Raw genomic sequence first — 21,359 nt, forward strand, 5'->3', positions numbered from 1 at the left:
AGTTAACCATATATTTAACCTGTTTATTTGCCATTACATTATCCTTATGAGTCCTGAATGTTTTGTTGTTAGTTTGAGCATTAAACTTTAACTTGTAATTTTACCTAACTCTTTTGTTTTGAACCTGGAACTTTACGGGACAGTAGTGATTTTTAGTATTCTCACTTAAAGTGTACATTATCTTTCTCTGTTCCGTAACAATATATATATGTATATATATATATATATATATATATATATATATATATATATATATATATATATATATATAGGACTCAAGGGGTGCTGTGGTTGAACCAGTGTCACATACTTAGTATGCTTGCACCCAGTCGGCTTGCGCAGGCCGATTACACTTTGTTCACAGACTTCACACACATCCAAAGCCACTCCAACACTACAGTTACACTTACAAGCACTTCTTACTCTATATACAGTCTCAACTAGACAACGTTAGCCACTTGGTAGAGATATATTTGCTGTATCGTCCCCACTTTGGTCGGGATAGTCCGGTCCTGCAGTGGACACAGAAAGGGCTGATGAGATTATATATATATATATATATATATATATATATATATATATATATATATATATATATATATATATATATATATATTTATATATATATATTATTTATTTTTTTATTTTATGTAGATAGACAGATACACATATGAAGCTCAAGGAGATCGACACAGCAGGAAGAACAAGCTTTTGACGACTCTGAAGAGTATTGTATAAAAGGAAGTGATCATTTTTTTTTTTTTTATAACTGAGTATAGGGCCTTTGCATCGCCTACATTCTAGTCGCTTTAAGTGTAAAATTCATACTTCTCCATCTTGAATACTTAATATTAATATTAATATTAATACTTGAATATTAACATTAGAATATGATGCTAATCACGGAGAAATGCTATGAAAAGGATGAAAAACAGTAGGGCTGTCTTATTTTCCAACTGAGCTACTGGAAATAGGCTGCAAAAAGACGAAAATCTCCTCCTATACTGTTTTTAGTGTGACTTGCCCAGGTTTTCATTTTCAAGTTTGTATCATATGGCTCAGTGGCAGAAAAAGACGATACTATAGCTCTCCATCCTTACCACAGCACTTCTTCTTGACTAGCATAATATTTTAGAGTCAGTCTATTGTTACAAACTAGCTTTCATGATGGAATGTTGAAAATTTTGGTCCAGGTTGGAATAAAAAGGTCATAGTTATAAAGAATGAATTATACGTACGAAAGAAATGACAACCTAGATTTTGTGGTGCCGGTTATAGAAATCGTTTGTAGGCCCTTCAAGCCAGTCATTCAGTGATGTCTTACTTATTTTATTCATGCTGATTCCAAATGATTTTATTCAGCTTCGAAAGCAACTCTCGTATCTAATGCACAAAGAAAGCCATGTCTAACAGTGCCAATCTGAAAAATCTATCCTTATCTGGGGTGGACTACTCAAAGGTATTTATGATGGGTTCCCTGTCGTATCTCAGTTTCTGCAGGATGGTCAGCAACATTAGAATCTCTCCCTGCACTGTGTTTAAAAACAATTCCTGGTCACGAGAGGATAATTCACAGCTGTTATCAGTTTCGGATGGAAGGACAGAGAACGGAAACAGTAGAAACCTTTCATGTCTTCAGTTCTTCCTGCAAATTATAAAGAAAATAAATCGCAGTTACGACAGAGACTCAATCGTAAGTATGTTCGAGTATCGCACCCCTGGATAGAATCGCCTGGAGGTGGCAAGAAGACATGAATAATATACGCGGTGGGGTTCAAGAAGGGAAGCTTTATAATTATCACATTCGATGCATAGGAGGCTTCTCACAGGTGAATGAGCTCAAATTTTTTCCAACTTTTCACTTTTTCCAGTTTTATTATGCTGGTGTGCAATATTTTTTTTTTTACTTCGATTTTTGCCTGTGCTATTATTGTGATAGTTATTTTACCTCAACTTGGCCAAGCTTTTCATTCTATTGCAGTGTATTTCACATAGTTTAATGGATAACACTTCTTTGTGAATAGTAGTAAATTCTGGTTTTAATCTGTAGCCATAAACCATGGGAGAGAGAGAGAGAGAGAGAGAGAGAGAGAGAGAGAGAGAGAGAACGGTTGTTAATTTTTTCTATACTATTTTCCCATTAATTTACTATGTCTCATTCTTGCCTTCTTTGTGTCATTTGTAGTTTGTCATATTGTACTGTGGCATTTGTACTGTTATATTGTACTGTCATATGTGTTGTGTTATATTACTGCATCTTATTAATGTTTTATATTGTGCAGCTTCATTCGTACTGTCTCGTATGTACTGTGTCATGTTACTGTCATACTGTATTTGTCATGTATACTGTGTCATGCATACATTGTCATATTACTCTGTCATATTGTATTATAGGACCGTGTCATATTTGTACTGTGTATTATATACTGTGTAATATCTCTGTGTTAGTGCCATATTATACTGTGCCAAAGTGTACTGTGCCACATTGTACTGTGTTATATTGTACTGTGCCATATTGTACTGTGTCATATTATACTGTGTCATATTGTACTGTCATATTGTACTGTTATATTGTGCTGTGTCATATTGTACTGTGCCATATTGTACTGCACCATATTGTACTGTGCCATATTGTACTGTGCTATATTGTACTGTGTCATATTGTCTATCTATCTATCTATTGCCAGACGCCTCAATCCCGTACGGGGTGGCCACAAACAAATCGCCTCCACGTCGCCCTGTCCCCCGCTATTTCACTGCCCTGCTCCCAACTCACACACCCCTCTCCACTCCATCCCTCTGTCTCATGCTCGGCCTCCCCCTCCCTCTCCCTCCCTCCATCTCACTCACATACACTCTCCTCGTCAATCTCTCACCCTCCATCCTCTCCACATGGCCAAGCCACCTCAGTGTGTTCCTAGTAACGCTTCTTATCACATCCATATCCACACCACAACGCTCCTTTATATCCTCATTTGTCAGCCTGTCTCTCCACGTGACTCCATACGTTAGAGTTGGTATCACAATACTGTCACGTAGTACTGTGTCATACTGTACTGTGCCATATTGTACTGTGTCGTATTGTACTGTGCTATACTGTACTGTGCCATATTGAACTGTGCTATATTGTACTGTGCTCTGTTGTATTGTGTCATACTGTACTGTCTCATATTGTACTGTCATATTGTGCTGTGCCAGATTGTACTGTCATATTGTACTGTCATAGTGTACTATCATATTGTACTGTGCTATATTGTACTGTGCTCTATTGTATTGTGTCATATTGTACTGTGCCATATCGTACTGTCATACTGTACTGTGTCATATTGTTCTGTCATATTGTACTGTGTCATACTGTACTGTCATATTGTACTGTGTCATACTGTACTGTCATATTGTACTGTGCCATACTGTATTGTGTCATATTGTACTGTCATATTGTGCTGTGCCAAATTGTACTGTCATAATGTACTGTCATAGTGTACTGTCATATTGTACTGTACTATATTGTACTGTGCTCTATTGTGCTGTCATATTGTACTGTCTTATATTGTACTGTCATATTGTACAGTACAATATAAGACAGTACAATTTGCTGGGTTAGGTGGAGTCTTCTTTGGTTTCCCTGTAACTGGGTGTACAGACAAACGCGGCGTCCATCCAGGGAACATCGGTTCACTGCGCGGGACAACCCAGTTGGGGTTGATCAACAACAACAACACGAACCCCTGAATCACGTGCACTTTCAATCTGATCGGCTCTCTATTGTATTTTGTTTTTCTCTTGGAGGGAAATGTTATTGCGGGCTCATGGCCTTTGGTTCCTTTTTCCTCGCATTAAAAAAAAAAATCTACTCCCTATCTTCCTAAATAAAACATCACCTGTTCTAAAGCTTTTCGTTTCTTCACCTTGTCAAAAGTTTCTCTAAGATGAATATCATGGACGGGATGTCCCAACTATTGCATTATATTCCATCTGACGCCAGACACAACGATAAAACTAAGAGTGACTCTTTTTTTTTTTTTTTTTTTTTTTTTTTAAATACACGCGACTTCGGACATAAGCCCAACAACCTGTTCCCTGAGGCCCAGCAGTCTTCCAACAACAGCAACAACATCAGCAACAACAACAGCAATCACAAACAGGAAACTCAACAACGACAAGAACCACAAAAACAGCAAGAACAACACCAACAACAAAAACAGCAACAACAACAATAACAGCAACAACAGTAGCAACAGCAACATCAACATCAACAACAACAACAGCAACAACAACAACAACAGCAACAACAACAATAACAGCAACAACAGTAGCAACAGCAACATCAACATCAGCAACAACAACAGCAACAACACGAAAAGCAACAACAACAACAACACTACCACCACCACGACCAAAAACAGCAGCAACAAAAACAAGAGCAATACTAATACCACCACCACCAACAACAACAACAACAACAACAAGAGCAGCAACAACGGTAACAACAACACTAACACCAACACCACTACCATCACCATCACCACAAACAACAAGAAAACAACAACAAAAACATCAGCAGCAGCAGCGGCAGCAGTAACAACAAGAGTATCACCAGCAGCATCAAAAACAGCAACAACTAGAGGCCCCTCAAGGGGGTAATCACACTAATCGGGAGCCGATACATATCTAGGGCTGTTAGGAATATAACCTTTACCTTGATCTACTTTCATCAATTTCGAACTTGTCCGAGATTTTCATCCCTACTATACAACTGTAAAATTTATGGTGATATCTTGAGCGGCCGCAAAGTTATCGTGATAACAGACACAGACAAACACACAGACAGACAGATAACATAAAAACAATTCCAGCTTGGCTATAGCGGCTTTAAACAACAGCATCACCAAAACGACGACCACCACCACGAACAATAACAGCAACGATAAACACCACCACCACCACCGCCACCACCACCACGAACAATAACAGCAACGATAAACACCACCACCACCACCGCCACCACCACCACCACCACCACGAACAATAACAGCAACGATAAACACCACCACCACCACCGCCACCACCACCACCACCACCAACACCAACAGCAACACCACCACCACCATCACCACCACCATCACCAACAGCAACACCACCACCATCACCACCACCACAACCTACAGCCTGGCATGCATGATAATCTCGCCCAGCGCTCACAAATGTCTCATTAATGACTCTCGGAACTTAGGAATTTCAGGTAATTTTGCATTTCTGTGAGTATTTTGATAATTTATCCACAGGATTTGTTTTTTTCAATTCTCATTTTTTGTGTGTAACTTCAGTGATAATACTGTTTAGCTGAGGAGAAACTTTTGCAAATGGGGATCTAAGATGTGGCCGACTCGGTAGAGAGGTTGTCTCCGTTCAAGTGGGCAAGGGTCCAAATCCCGCCTAGGGCAGGGAACAATTTAAAGGATTTTAATTTCGCTAAGGTATACTTTATCGATCTACCAAAGACCCGCCGGAATGTCCTAATAACACCCCCACTAATACCAATACACCGTCCGGTATGAGAAAACCCTAGCAGGTATTCAGCATCGATGATGGGTGTTTCTGCCGAAGTGGTGACATGTGTAGATGTATATGGGTAGAGAAAAAACGACGTTGATAACAAAGGAGTAGATATAAAACTATCTAAACAACACAGTGGACTAGATATAAACCTATGTAAACAACACAGTGTAGTAGATATAGAGCGATGTAAACAGCAAACAGGAGTAGATATTAAAGGGTGTAAGCAGCACAGGGTAGGTATAAAAACAATGTAAATAACTCAAAGGAGCCTGTATAAATGCAATGTAGTATGTAAAATATATCGTTTAGAAGGAGGACTTATGAAGCTTCCAATGCAATTTATAATAGAACCTTAACTGTGATGTTTTCCTCATTATCTGTATCTTTATATTACACCTATTTGTAAACGATTTATTCTGCACTTGGCATTTCTCTTACATAATGGCAGCCTACGATGGCTTACGCTCTTTTGATCCATCACTTTTTTTTTATTATCATTATTATTATTATCATTAAATTAAATATGTATGAATAAACTGTGCCTACTCTAATCAATCCTAAATTGTCATCTCTTCATCTTCCATACGGTGAGGAAGCAACCGACACCCACTAGAGTATGGTACTATTCACGAAGTTGTGTTATGGAAAGGATGTATATACGAATATTCTGCCACTGAGCTACACGAAATAAGCTGAAAAAGGACAAAAATATAAGCCACGTTAAGGTAAAAGGACTACAGTATATAGTATGGCTCGACAAAAAAATGGTCCTGGCGTCATTGGCTCCATTGTAGAAGACAAACTGTTGAAGAGTAAATATGATACTTTGATAACCTTTTCCGGAACTTAAAAAAAAAAAAAAAAAAAAATGCTTAAATAAAATATGGGTCCCTAGGGAGTGTTCCCGCAAAGTTTCATCAAAATTGGTCCATGCCTGTAGGAAGAGTAGCTGGATAAATCCATACACAGACAACGATACATAGTAGCTTGTATCTTCCTGTAAGGTAGTTTAAGTTGTGGCAAAGTTTACATGACGTAAACATCATCAAAGAGAATACTAAGGTGTTATAAACTAAATCAGCAACAAAGGGGATTCCCACATAGTTGTTCTAAAGTCCTTTGCACTATGCCATTATCTGAAGTTGCTGCTGCTGAGTCATCTAAGGGTTAAGGGCTTATGGCGAGAGTCACCACCGTTCTAAAGGGCTTTTGGTGTGAGTCATCTCCTGGCTTAAGGGCTTCTTGTGTGAGTCAGGTCCGGGCTTAAAGGTTTACGGTGTGAGACACAGGTTGAAGGGAGTCAGTAAGGGGAGGAGAGTTAATGAGATGAAAAGACTTTGACTCTACCCTATTGAGAAGAGCTGTATGTGGGGAGCCTCCCCACACATGAGAGTTGTACTCCACACAGGGGCAGATGAAACCCGTGTATAGAGTCAACAATTGTGCAGGGGTAAAGAGAGAACAGAGTCGGCTTAGCACACCTAATCTCTTGGGAGCAGATTTTACAAGAGATGTAATATGATCTTTTCAAGGTAAGTCCTGAGTAAATGAAACCCCAAGCATGTTCAAGGATGATGCAGGATTAAGCTGAATATTATTAAACATTAGTGGGTGTACCTCTGGAAGATTTTATCGGGTTGATAGGTGTAACAAATGAGTCTTTGATGCATTAAAAACAAGATTATTTTACCCCAGTCAGAGATACGAGCCAAGTGAGACATTAGGTGTGCCATAGCCTCATCCCTTGTTTGTTGAAGTAACTGCTGAGATGGGCATTGCGGGAACCGAATGGAAAGGTGAAGGATGGAGTTATCAGTGTATATGAGTGGATAGGGTTAAATCTACAGCTTAGAAGGTCATTGATGAATAAAAAGGAAGAGAGTTGGTGATAGGACAGAGCCCTGAGGGACACCACTGTTGATAGATCTAGGAGAAGAACGATGGCCGTCTACAACAGCGGCTATAGAACGAACAGAATGGAAGCTAGAGATGAAGGAACAGATAGAAGGATAGAAACCGTAAGAGGGCGGTTTTGAAATTAAAGATTTATGCCAGACTCGGTCAAAAGCCTTTGAGATATCAAGTGCAATGGCAAAGCTTTCGCCAAAGTCCCGAAAGGAGGCTGACCAGGAGTTTGAAAGGTAGGTGAGAAGATCGCCAGTGGAGAGTCCCTGACGGAACCCATACTGACTGTCAGAAAGAAGGTTGTGATAGGAAAGATGCTTTAAAATGTTTCAATTGAGAATTGACTCAAAAACTTTTGAGATACAGGATGTTAAAGCAATTGGACGATAGTTAGAGGGTTGGGAATGGTCACCCTTCTTTGGGACTGGCTGAATGAGAGCAAATTTCCAGCAAGAAAGAAAGGTACAAGATGAGAGACAAAGGTGAAAGAGTTTGTCTAGGCAGGGCATAAGCGCAGAAGCACAGTTCTTGAGAACAACAAGAGGGACTCCATCAGGCCCATATGCCTTATTAGTATTGAGGCCTGTGATGGCAGAAAATACATCAGCTGATGAAATTTTAATGTCAGCCACGAGGGAGCCAGAGGGGGGGAATGGATGGAGGAACAGCACCTGAATCGTCTAAGGTGGAATTGGAGGAGAAAGTCTGAGCGAAGAGATTTGCTTTATCAACAGAAGAAATATCTACAGAGCCATCAGAGTTGAATAGAGGAGGGAAGGATGATGAGGTAAAGTTGTTAGAAAGGTTTTTGGCAAGGTGCCAGAAGGAGCTGGAAGAATTCGAGTTGGAGAGTTGAGAGCATTTAGTATGGATGAAATTATTTTTAGCGGAGCGAAGAACAGACTTAGCCCGGCTCTGGGCAGAAACGTTGAAAAGATGTGACTCGGGGGTTGGTTGGCTCCAGTACCCTTTATAGGCCCTCTCCTTGTTGCGGACAGCATTAGAACAAGCGTGATGAAACCAAGGCTTTCTTGCATTAGTCAAAGGATATGAGAATGGAATGTATGCTTCCATGGCCAAGAGAATAATCTCCATAATGCGCAAGGCACACTCAGTTGGCCCCCGACCATGGAAGCAATAATCGTTCCATGGAAAATCAAAGAAGTACTGCCTAAGGGCCTCCCAATCCGCAGCTCCAAAGTGCCACAGACGACGTTTCTTTGAAGGGTCTACAGGCTGTACCGGAGCGATAGGACAGGTTAAGTTGATAAGGTTGTGATCGGAGGAGCCCAACGGAGAGAAAAAATTAACAGTGTAAGCAGAAGGATTAGTTGTAAGGAAGAGATCAAGTATGTTGGAGCTCTCTCCAAGGCAGTCAAGGATATGGGTAGGGTGCTGTACAAGCTGCTCTAGGTCATTAAGGATAGAAATGGTGTAGGCTTGTTCACCAGGTGGATCAGTGAAAGGAGAGGAGAGCCAAAGGTGGTGGTGAACATTGAAATCTCCTAAAATGGAGATTTCAGAGAAAGGAGATATGGATAGAATGTGTTCCATCATAGAAGTAAGATAGTCAAAGAATTTTTGATAGTCAGTATAATTGGGAGATAAGTAAACAGTGCAGATATATTTAGTCGGAGAATGACAGGAAACCCATAGCCAGAGTGTAGAGAATTCAGAGGAAACGAGTTCAGGAACATGAGAGCAAGATAAGTCGTTGCATATATACACACAACAGCCACCTTTGGCTTTGAAATGAGTATAGAGAAAGTAGTAGGATACAGATAAGGGTTTGCTGTCAGTTGCTTCAGACAGCTAGGTCTCAGTTAGGAAAAGAAGGTGAGGTTTAGAGGAGGAGAGGTGGTGCTCAACAGAGCATAAGTTGGAGGAAAGGCCACGAATGTTGCAGAAATGAAGCAGTAAGTCAGACAGTGGTTCCAGGCAGCTCGAGTCATCACCGGGAGATGGGGGGAAGGTGGGGTCATTTATGGTCCCCCCCCCCCCGAGGACTCCGAGGCTATGTATTTCGACATCATGATTCTTTTTTAATTTTGGAAAAGGAAGTGTTGTGTGTACTGTGCATGTAGTTTTGTGTTGATAGTTAGAGAAACTTGTATTGGAGAGCATCCTGGCCTACTCTCTGTGTTACTGAAACACTGAAAATGTTCAGCAAAGGGGGATGGTCGGAACTAGTCCCGAGGGCTGATGAAACGGGAGCTCCAGCTCTCCCTGTCATCAGCTTTCCATCCACCTTGGGAGTACTGCCCTGCTCGACTGGTGCTACAGTCTACTCCTGGATTGACATTCCTAGTGGGACGCTGTGTATGTCTCCAACAGACACTACATCTTGTACATTGTGTTATGAGATATATACTAGTGCCTATATAATGTCTACACTGGAGTGTAGCAAACATATCTCAGTGAAACTCAATGAGTTGACTAGTGCACTTGTAAATTACATTCAGTGGAGTGTTTCTTTTTTAATCATAGTGATATTTATCGGAAACAGATTTTTTTTGCTCTGATTCTCGGTTTACATCAGTTATGTAAGTGGCCTAGTGTAGAAACTTGGCAGAAATTATACCGTAATGAAAAAGAATGGAGACAAAAGATTAATCTAAGAGCAGCCTGAAAGGGGTACTTTTTCATAATAGTAATGAATATGCATTAATGTCTCTTGCGTATTCTGTGCATTTTAAATAAACATACCAGAATTTGGTCAATCTTTTCGACAAAATCATCAATATTCAACACTGTTGGTTCATATGTGAAGACTTGAAAATTCTGTGTATTTTACTGGGTGAGCAGTCAGGATATACAAAATTCCCAAGTTTTTTTTCTGTAAGTGGGTTATTAACATTGGTTCAGAAGGAATGGTCAAAGGGAAAAAAATCACTGCTTGGTGCCCAAAACATTATCAGACAAACTCGGTGAATCCAGATAAAGTGCTGCTACCACCACTTCATATTAAGCTGGAAGCAGTTTGTCAAAGTCCTATCAAAAGATGGAAGCCTGTTTTATGTACTTGTGCCAAAAGTTTCCTAGTTTGTCTGGAGCTAATTTGAAACATGGCTTATTTACTGGATCTGGTACCAGAAAACTGATTTCTGCTGCAGAATTTGAAGGTGAGATGAACGACCTGGAACAAGAGGCTTAGGTATCATTCAGAGAAGTAATGTCTAAGTTTTAATGTAACAATAAGGATGTAAATTACCAAGAAATTTAAAGAAATTTGTTGGTCCAGTTCAAGAAGTTGGGTTGCAACATGAGTCTCAAAGTTCACTGTTTGAATTTCCATTTGGGATTTCTCCCCGAAAATCTTGGAATGATGAGTGAAGAACAGGGTGAAAGATTCCGTAAGGATATAAAGGACATGGGAAGAAGGTACCAGGGACGTTGGAATGTCAGTATGGTGGCGGACTACAGCTAAATGATGCATAAGGATGAAAAGAAAAAAAATGTACAAAAGACTGGCTGCCAAACGAAGTTTTGGGGCTATGAACAAAAAAAAAAATAGAAGTTACAAATATTAGAGAAGCTATATGTGAGTTATAGAATATATAGTGTTGCTTCCTTTATGTATATGTTTTAAAAATTGCATTCAGTAAAAATTTTCATTTTCAATTAATTTAGAACAATATTGTATGGGTCGATTATAATTTGCTATTTTGCAAATGAATTTCTTTTTTATTTTGTATTAAAATGTGATGTGATGGGAACATTGTAAATGCACTTTTTACTATGTTCATTCATGTAGTAAAAAATAAATTATCAGAATTAAAAAAAAAATTTAATGACAATGATTTTACAGACCTGTGCTATTGGGACAGATAGACTAAGTCGGTGGTCATTATTTTTGTACGAAATACATGTGTGTCTATGTTGAAAACTCAAATTTCAGAAAGTGTTGATTATAGAAGGAAAAGTTACTGCTAAAAGTTATTCTGAGTCACAGGTAGAGGAAGTCGATGGTCATTGTTTTTGTACAAAATGTATGTGTGTGTGTCTGTCTGTGTTGAAAACTCAAATATCAGAAAGTATTGATTGTAGAGGGAAAAGTTATTAATAAAAGTTGTTTAGAGTCACAACTTGAGTTCACATGTCACTCCACCAGCATTGGCAGTCATCCAGGATGAACACATAATAGTCGAGTTTTCATCTAACAGTATTATTACAGTCTACCTAGTTGACGGATAAGGGGTAGTCATTATTATTATTTTTATTATTATTATTATTATTATTACTATAATAATAATAAATATTATTATTATAAGCAGTAGTAGTAGTAGTAGAAGAAGTACCCACTTAAAGTTTGGCTCAATGTCAAAATGGCTGTTATGGTAATTTTAGTACCCACAAAGAAAGTAATCCACCTAAAGGCCGCCGAAGCCACTCGCTGCCAAAAGGCCAGAAATGGTCATAACTCGGGAACTTGTGGCCCGATTGAACCGAAAACTGATTTATTCTTCAAGTTAAAGTATTTATGCGGTACCTTGCTCTGACAAAAGTTCCGCAACAGTCTGCCGTTTTTGCTGTGTTACGGTAACAAATGGACAAACCAACAAACATACAGAAAACAGAATGTAATATAGATTATTACCATTATTATTATTATTATTTTGCAGACCTGTATTATCATTATATAGATAGAGAGATAGATGTATATATATATATATATATATATATATATATATATATATATATATATATATATATATATATAATTATCATTAGCCGTTTGAGTGTCCACTGCTGGACCGACCTATCCCGACTGAAGTGGGGACGATACAGCCAATGTATCTCTACCTAGTGTGGCTTAGGCTGTCTGATAGAGATTGTATGTAGGGTGAAAAAATGCTTGTAAGTGTAACTGTAGTGTTGGAATGGCTTTGGATGTGTGTGCAGTTTGTGAACCAAATGTAATCGGCCCGCACAAGCCGGCGGGGTGTCTACTTTTGTAGTATGTGACACTGATTCAACCACATCCCCCTTATGTCTGCCAAAGCAGTACGTGGCCGGAAAAACGCTCCAAAAATTAATTACCCTGGCGGGGCACGAACCCTCATTCTTCAGTGTACAAAAGCACACACTTTACCACTGTACTACAGAGACTCTCTCTCTCTCTCTCTCTCTCTCTCTCTCTCTCTCTCTCTCTCTCTATATATATATATATATATATATATATATATACATGGACCCTGTGTGGTACAGTGGTAGAGTGTGCGTTTCGTACACGGGTGAACCAGGGTTCGTGCCACGCCGGGGTATTAACATGGGAGTGTTCACCCGGCCATGTACTGCATTGGCGGACACAAGGGGTGCTGTGGTTTAACCAGTGTCGCTTACTATATAGTATGCTTGCACCCAGTCGGCTTACATGGCAGATTACACTTGGTTCACAGACTACACACACATCCAAGGCCACTCCAACACTACAGTTACACTTACAAGCACTTCTCACCCTACATACAGTCTCTACCAGACAGCCTAACCCATTTGGTAGAGATACATTGGCTGTATCGTCCCGACTTCGGTCGGGATAGGCCAGTCCTGCAGTGGATACTCAGACGGCTGATGATGATGATATATATATATACATATAGCTCAAGGAGATTGAGTGACAGCAGTAACAATAACCATGTGTTGACACTGAAGAATACTGCATAAAAGAAAAAGATAATCCATGGTGAAATTTAACATCCTATAGGACCCTTGCATCGACTACATTCTGGTCAATTTAGGTGTGAAATTTTCACCTCTCAATCTTGAATAGTTAGCTGTAACGAGATTAACACTAGCGTATGGTGCTAGTCACGAAGAAGTCCTATGAAAAGGATGAAAAACACAAGGGCTTTCTTATTTTCCCACTGAGTTACGGGAAATGGGCTGCAAAAGGAGGAAAACCTTCGCCTCTGCTGCTTTTACTCAAACATGGCCCAGATTTTCATTTTTTAGCTTATTTCACATAGCTCATTGGCAGAAAAAGACAATACTACAGCTCTACATTCTTACCATAGCACTTCTTGTTGACTAGTATAAATATTCTGGTATCAGCCTTTTGTTAAAACCAGCTTTCAAAATCGAGAAATTGAAATTTTATTTCAAGTTAGATTAAAAGGGGCATAGTTATAAGGAATGAACTATTCGGACGAAGGAAAAGACTAAAGCAACATTTTGTGGTGCTGATCATAGCACTCGTTTGTTAGCCCTTCAAACCAAGTGACTCAGTGATGTCCTACTGATTTTATTCACGCTACTTGCAGACGATTTTATTCAACTTACAGTAAAGCTTTCGTATCTATGGCACAAAGAAAGCCAAGTCTAACAAAGCCAGTCTTAAAAAGCTATCCTAATCTGGGGTGGAATATTCAAAGGTATTTACGATGGGTTCCTTGTCGTATCTCTGTTTCTGCAGGATGGTCAGCGACATTAGAATCTTTCCCTGTCTTACGTCAAGAATAAATAAATAAATAAATAAATAAAATCCTGGTCACAAGGGAAAAATTATCACAATATATATATATTTTTTTTTATGAAAAGACAAAGAAAGAGTACAGTAGAAACTTTTCATGTCTTCAGTTCATTTTTTCAAAAGACAAACAAAAATAATAAAAAAAATCACAGTTATGACAGAGACTCGTTCGTAAATATGTTCGAGTATCGCACCCTGGATAGAATCACCTGGATGTGGGAGGAAGACATCAATAATATACGCCGTGGGGTTCAAGAGGGGAAGCTTAATATCACATGCAATACATAGAAGGTTTCTCACAGGCAAATAAACTCACAGTTTTACCGGTTTTATTGTGTTTGTGTCAAGTTAAACTTTTTTTTTTAACCCAGATTTTTGCCCGTGCTATTTTTGCGATAGTTCTTACACCTCATCTTGGCCCAGATATTTAGCCTTTCTAGTCATTTCACATAGTTCATTGGTAGAAAAAGACAATGCTACTGCTCTCCATCCTGTCCACAGCGCTTCTTTGTGATTAACAGTAAATTCTAGTGTTTCTCTTTTGTCATAAAGCAGGACAGAGAGAGAGAGAGAGAGAGAGAGAGAGAGAGAGAGAGAGAGAGAGAGAGAGAGAGTTAAAGTGGTTTAATCATTTTTTCTCTACTATTATCCCATTTATTTACTATGTAGCTTTTGTGTCTTATTGGTATTATTTGTACTGTGTCATACTGTACTGTGGCAAATTGTACTGTGTTATATTGTACCGTCATATTGTACTGTCATTTTGTACTCTGCGAGTTTGTACTGTGTCATATTTTACTGTCATATATGTACCGTGTCATATGTAGTGCGTCATATTATTGTGACATTTTGTATAGTGTCATTTGTACTGTGTCATATGTACTTTGCCATATTACTGTCATATTGTTCTGTGTCATATTACTCTGTCATATATACTGTGTCACATTACTGTGTCATATCAACTGCCATATTACTTTCATATTACTGTGGCGTATTGTGTCATACGGGACTGTCATACTTTTACTCATATGTATTGTCATATTACTGTGTTATCTTACGGTGCCATATTCAAGTGTGAAAAAGTTTGTCATTTGCCGCATTTTTAGTGTGTCATGTGTACCGTCATATTACTGTGTCATAATGTAATGTGTCATATAGAACTGTGTCATATTATAATGTGTCATATAGAACTGTGTCATATTGTACTGTATCATATAGAATTGTGTCATATTGTACTGTGTCATATCGTACTGTCATATTACTTTGTTATATTGTACTGTGTCATATCGTACTGTCATATTACTTTGTCATATTGTACTGTCTCATTTGCTGTGTCATACGGCAGTGAGTTATTTTTCTCACTATCTACCTATTGGCAGACGCCCCAATCCCGTACGGGGTGACCACACACAAATAGCCTCCACGTCGCCCTGTCCCCCGCCATTTCACTGCCCTGCTTCTGACTCACACTCCTCTCTCTCATATACCTCTCCACTCCATCCTTCCATCTCATCCTCGGCCTCCCTCTCACTCTCCCTCCCTCTACCTCACTCACATACACTCTCCTCATCAGTCTCTCACCCTCCATCTTCTCCACATGGCCAAACCACCTCAGTGTATTCCTCCTAACGCTTCTTATCACATCCACATCCACACCACAACGCTCCTTTGTATCCTCATTTGTCAGCCTGTCTCTCCATGTGACTCCACAGGCTCCTTTTAAATAACTCATTTCCACAGCTCTCACTATTGACTTGTGTCCTTCCTACATCGTCCAAGCTTCACTTCCATTCATTAGAGTTGGTATCACAATACTGTCATGTAGTAACTTTTTCACTTCCATGCTCACTTTCGTTGTTTCTTATCACTACTTTCAGGGAACTAGCAACCTTTCTTCCTTGTTTTACACTTTCAAGCACTTCACCCTCCAAACTTCCATCCTTACTCACCACACAACCCAAATACTTAAACGTACTCACATTTTCCATTTCCTCACCATCCAACCTCACTGTACTGTACATTCACTGACTTCATCTCTCTCATAGACCATCACTTTACTCTTCCCTACATTCACCTTTAGATTCCGTTTCTTACAGACTTTCCCAAACTCATCCACCAAGCCTTGCAGCTTCCCTTCGTCTTCACTTAACAACACAGTATCATCTGCAAACAACAGTACAGGGAGTTTCCAAACACTACCATTTCTCACTAGGGCCACTCCAACATCCACTGCCCTACCTTATACCTCTTTTATTACCCCATCAATGTACAGATTGAAGAACCATGGAGACATGACAGTTCCCTGTTTCAACCCAACCTTCAAAGAGAAAAATTCACTCAGTTCACCGTCCACACGCACTGCAGCCTTAGCACCATCATACATACTCTTCACAGCATTCAACAACTTCCCATCTACTCCATATAGTCTTAAAACTTTCCACAATCTGTCTATCCACCCTGTCATATGCTTTCTCCAAACCATGACAGCCGCATACAACTTCTTTCCCTTCTCTAGAAACTTTTCCACTAAAGATCTAAGAATGAATATCTAATCTACACAACCTCTTCTCTTCTTAAAGCCTCCCTGTTTTTCTCCAACAAATTCCTCTGTTACTTCCCTAATTCTGTCAATAAGTATCCTACCATACACTTTTCCTATTACACTGAGAAGACAAGTGCCCCTATGATTTCCACACACTTCTTTTTGCCCTTTTCCTTTGTACAAGGGAATAATTATACCTGCCTTCCAATTCTCCACGACTCCACCTTCCTCCCAGGCCAATCTGCACATCTTCCACATCCATTCTACAACTGCCTCCCCCCTTCTTCACCATTTCACCACACACTCCATCAATTCCTGGGGCTTTCCCCAATTTGACTTGCTTCATTGCTTCCACACCGTCTATCCTACTGCTCTCTTCCTGTCTTTTCACCTCCCTCCTTCTCCCAGCCATTCCCCAGCCACTTATACTCGCATTACTTCCTTTCTCTATGTTCAACAATTTCTTAAAGTGTTCCCTCCATCTGCTCACTTTTTCTCCCTTCTCCACTATTAATCTACCATTTTTATCTTTCACTCCCTTATGAACTTCACTGCCACCCTGTCTTACTCTCGTCTCCTCTTTCCAGAACATTTTCTTACAGTCACTCCATTTTACACTCAAATTCCTTCCAAATTCCTCATCCACTCTCTTCTTATTGTATCACATTGTAGGGATATTGTACTGTGTCCTATTTGCACTGTGTCATCTACCGTCATGTGGTACTGTGTCATAAATTATATGGTGTCATTTCTATCTTTGACACTCCAACCCTCACATCGTCAAGACAGCTCTAGTCGCCTTAGGAACTCTTTTCAGCTGAAAGTGAGTCACAGGAAACCAATGTGTTAAATGCGCCGTTCTTGCCATTTAACATTAATGTGTATAATTGCTGTGCAGTTTTTACCGTGCAGTCGCCTCCACCAATTTACTAATGACTCAGATGGTAGGTAGTGGTGACCATCATCCACTCACATGATGTGGTGTAGCTTATTTCTGCCTTCTCCCTTCTCATTTTAAGTGTCTCCTTTCCTCTCTCCCAACCTCTCGCCTTCCTTCCTATTACTTTTTATTACTCCTCTTTCCACTTCACGTGACTCGAAACTGAGTGACAAGCCTTATGGTTTCCTGTGCCATTTACAACGCTGGGTGGTAATCATATACCCAAATTAACAGGTTATGTTAAGCCTGCTCTGGTGCCCCTGTAACTCGGTGTAGAGACAAATGCAGTGTCCAATCAGAAACAAAACTTCCTCACAACTCCCCGCATATCACACTGGTGAGGTGCTGTCAGCTGTAAGGGAACATTGGTTCACTGCACGGGACTACCCAGTTGGGGCAATGTCTTCCCTGTGGTTAATGGGTCTGCTGGACCAGACTGACTGGGGTTGATCAACAATAACAACAGCAACAACCCCTGAATCACATGCACTTTATATTTCTGATGAAAATCGTGCTAAATCTACTCCCCGTCTTCCTAAATTAAACTTCACCCGTTCTAAATATTGTTTCTTCTCCCACCTTGTCAAAAGTTTTTCTAAGAAGACTATCATGTACCGCACAGTTATAATATTTATATATTTTTTTCACTTAACGCCAGACAATATTGTTATACTGAGAGTGACTTTTTTTTCTTTCAAAATGCATGTCTCTGGGCCTAGGCTTAGCAACCCGTTTCATGAGGCTCAGCAGTCCTCCTACGTAGGCCTACCATACACCTCCACATGTCACCACATCGGCTCTAACACCCACTGTCCATATTGAATACATGGCAGGACTCTCATACATAACTGGTGTAATGGTATTAGCGGGGGTGTTTTACATGTTGGCGGGTCGTTGGTAGATCAGTAAAGTCTTCTCTTACGACATTTAAATCCATCAAACTGTTCTTTGTCGCAGCCAGGGTTCAGACCTGCGACCACTGGAACAGTAGGTCACCTGCCCATCGACTCGGCCACCGCCTTCCCGAGATCCCTGAGCTCTAAGCATTTCAGTTCGATGGGAGTTTTTCAGAAGCTGCCAGTTACCTCAACACATTGGCCAGTGTTCTTGTCGGGGAAGGAAGCTTCCCAACACCTCTTCATGAGTGATTTGTTTGCTTGTTACCTTGTATGGTACTATTCTGTTATATTAATCGTTCAAACATCGCCATACTCTACATAAATAACGTACAAAAGGATATTAATCATCCATATCCAAAAATAAATCGTTAAGGAGCTGGTGTCACTCCTTAACCGACAATAATCATTATTCTATCACAGACCATGGTCCGTTTTCTCGTTGGTTAAGGAAGCTCCGTAGCACCTCTTCCTTAGCGATTTACTTCTGGATACAGCTGGTTAACATCAATTATATGTTATCTGTGCTGAGTGTGATGGTATTGGAATGATTTAAATGGCACAGAACAGGAGAGTAAGGAGTAACAAGCAAATTAAATAGCTTGGAATAGGCGTTAGGGAGCTTACTTAGCCGATGAGGAAACTGGTCTATGTGATAAGGGAGAGGGATTTATGTAGATGGAAAGGGGCTGATCCTCAACCCATCCACCAAGTTTGGTCAAAATCAGATCAAAATAGTTTTAGTTGTTTTGTTCACGCACAGACTCACGGATCAAACTTTGACCTTATCTTGTGATCTTGACCTTTGACACAATGCTCTCAGCTGAAGCCCTTAGTTCTTGCCTGACCCATAACCCTTCCACCAAGTTTGGTTTAAATCAGATCAAAATAGTCTGAGTTGACCTTACACTGTGACCTTGACCTTTGACGTGTTCTCAAAAACCGAATCCTTTGTTGCTTTATTTCAAAGTGCTACACAAAGTTGGACCTAAATTAGGTAACTACTGTTTAAGCTGACTTGACCTTTGATCTATTGCTCTAAAAAGAAATGATTTACTACTTAGATAACCCTCAACCCTTCCATCAAGGTTGGTTAAAATCGAAGTAAAAAAAATCTAGTTCCTTTGTTAATACCTCACACACACACACACACACACACACACACACACACACACACACACACACACACACACACATCATCATCATCATCATCATCATCATCTCTACCTTCCCCTCCATCTTCCTCCCCCCCATACCTGGTCTCCCTCTATTCTCAGTTTTCTTCCTCCATCCCCCATCTTCATACCAGCTGGATCTCCTCCTCCTCTGTACCACATCCAAGCTCTTCCCCCTCCTAATCCCCCTCCCTACCTTCCTCTCCCTCACACTCCGTCTCATGACCAGTTGTCGTTCTTTCTCTTTAAGCTTCACACCCCCACCCCACCTCCCCCTCTTCGTCTCAGACACCCTACTCTACATCCCTCATTCTCTGCCCCAGTCCCAGTCTCTCCTCACCCCCTCCCCATCACCTCCTCATCTCCGTCTTTACTTCCCACCTTCCTCTCTTAGTCTCTCCACACCCTCACCTCTACTCCCTTTTCTCCCCCACTTCCACATCCCTCTTTGCCTCCATCTTCGCGGCTCTCCAACCCTCTCCCCCGTCTCCCACCCCCTCCATTCTTCCTTGCATCCACACCCCTCCCTACCTCCCTCTTCTCCCCATTTCCCTCTCCTTGTCTCCCCCTCCCTATCACTATCCCCAATCTCTCGACCACCCATCCTTCCCTCCCCATACCTGTCTCCTTCCCCCTTCCTAATTTCCTCTCCTCTTCCCTCTCTCTGTCTCCCCCTGCCAATCACCTCCTCCAATCTCTCCCCCACCTACCTTCCTCTTCTTTCCTCCACTTTCCTCTCCTTGTCTCCCCCTCCCTACCACTATCTCCCAGCTCTCTCTAACCCACCCCCTACCCTCCACACCGTCTTCAGTGCCTATATTAAGTGCTCGTCACACTCACTCCCCTCCACACATCCATCCAGCCAACTTGAGGTAAGCTTTCTCCAGTCACCCAACCCGGTAACTCAGTGACGTCTTTTACAGTTTAATTTTTGTTCTCTTCATAACATCACGTCAAGCTTGGGAAGCCTCCCATGCAGTGAACGTGCGAATGAAAGGTATATCGGATCCCCCAAATTCAACAAGTTTCCCCTAAGCTAAATGAAATGGTCTACTTGTATGGGTAGTTTGCATTGACAAAAAAAAAAAAAAAAAAAGATAAAAGTTATAATGATGATGTAGATATCCTTTTCAGCTCGAGTTTTTTCTCCCTTTCCTTTATTTTTTGTTTATTTGCAACTGTCGACATCAGCCTTTTTACCCGTCCCCGCCCCGGAGGGACTCGGGGACGGGGATTGTTTTCACTCGATTTGTCTCTCTGTCTGTTTGTCTGTTTTTTTTTTTTTTTAAACTTAACGCGGAAACTACTAGTGCGATTTTGATTAAAATTACAAGGATGATTGACTATGACGTTCTGATCACCAGATTAAATTTTGGGCCGAATTGCGCCAAGGAGACTGTAGGCCCAATTTTTTTTTTTTTTTTCCGCCATAACTCCTATCAAATTCATCATATCGACATGAAACCAAAACCTAAAGGTGCATCTTTCAAATCTGAAGCTATAATATGCCTCATTATATCAGAGGGGGTCATCCCCCTCCCCCCCAGTAGTGGTGGGGGGTCAGTGTCGGGTCGAAAATTTTCAATGGCCATAAAATCGCCAATGTTCACCAGATTTACCCCAAAATTGATATGTGGAATATTTGACCCGATATCTTGTTTTTTTTTATATGTCAGCATTAAAATGGCTGTCGGGGACGGATTTGCTGTGCCTTGGCACCGTTCCTTATTTATAAAAGTTTGGAAACGTCCATCTTGATGAATAGGTTGCTGAAGATTATATGTACATCTGAAATAAAAACATCTTCCTGCCCAAAAATCCCACAAAGCCCCTTGATGAACGAGATTTCTCTCTCCTTCAGTCTTATACCCTA

This window comes from Coenobita brevimanus, chromosome 31, assembly GCF_032717465.1.
Source record: "Coenobita brevimanus isolate Jiangsu-jjx chromosome 31, ASM3271746v2, whole genome shotgun sequence".
NCBI lineage: Eukaryota > Metazoa > Arthropoda > Malacostraca > Decapoda > Coenobitidae > Coenobita > Coenobita brevimanus.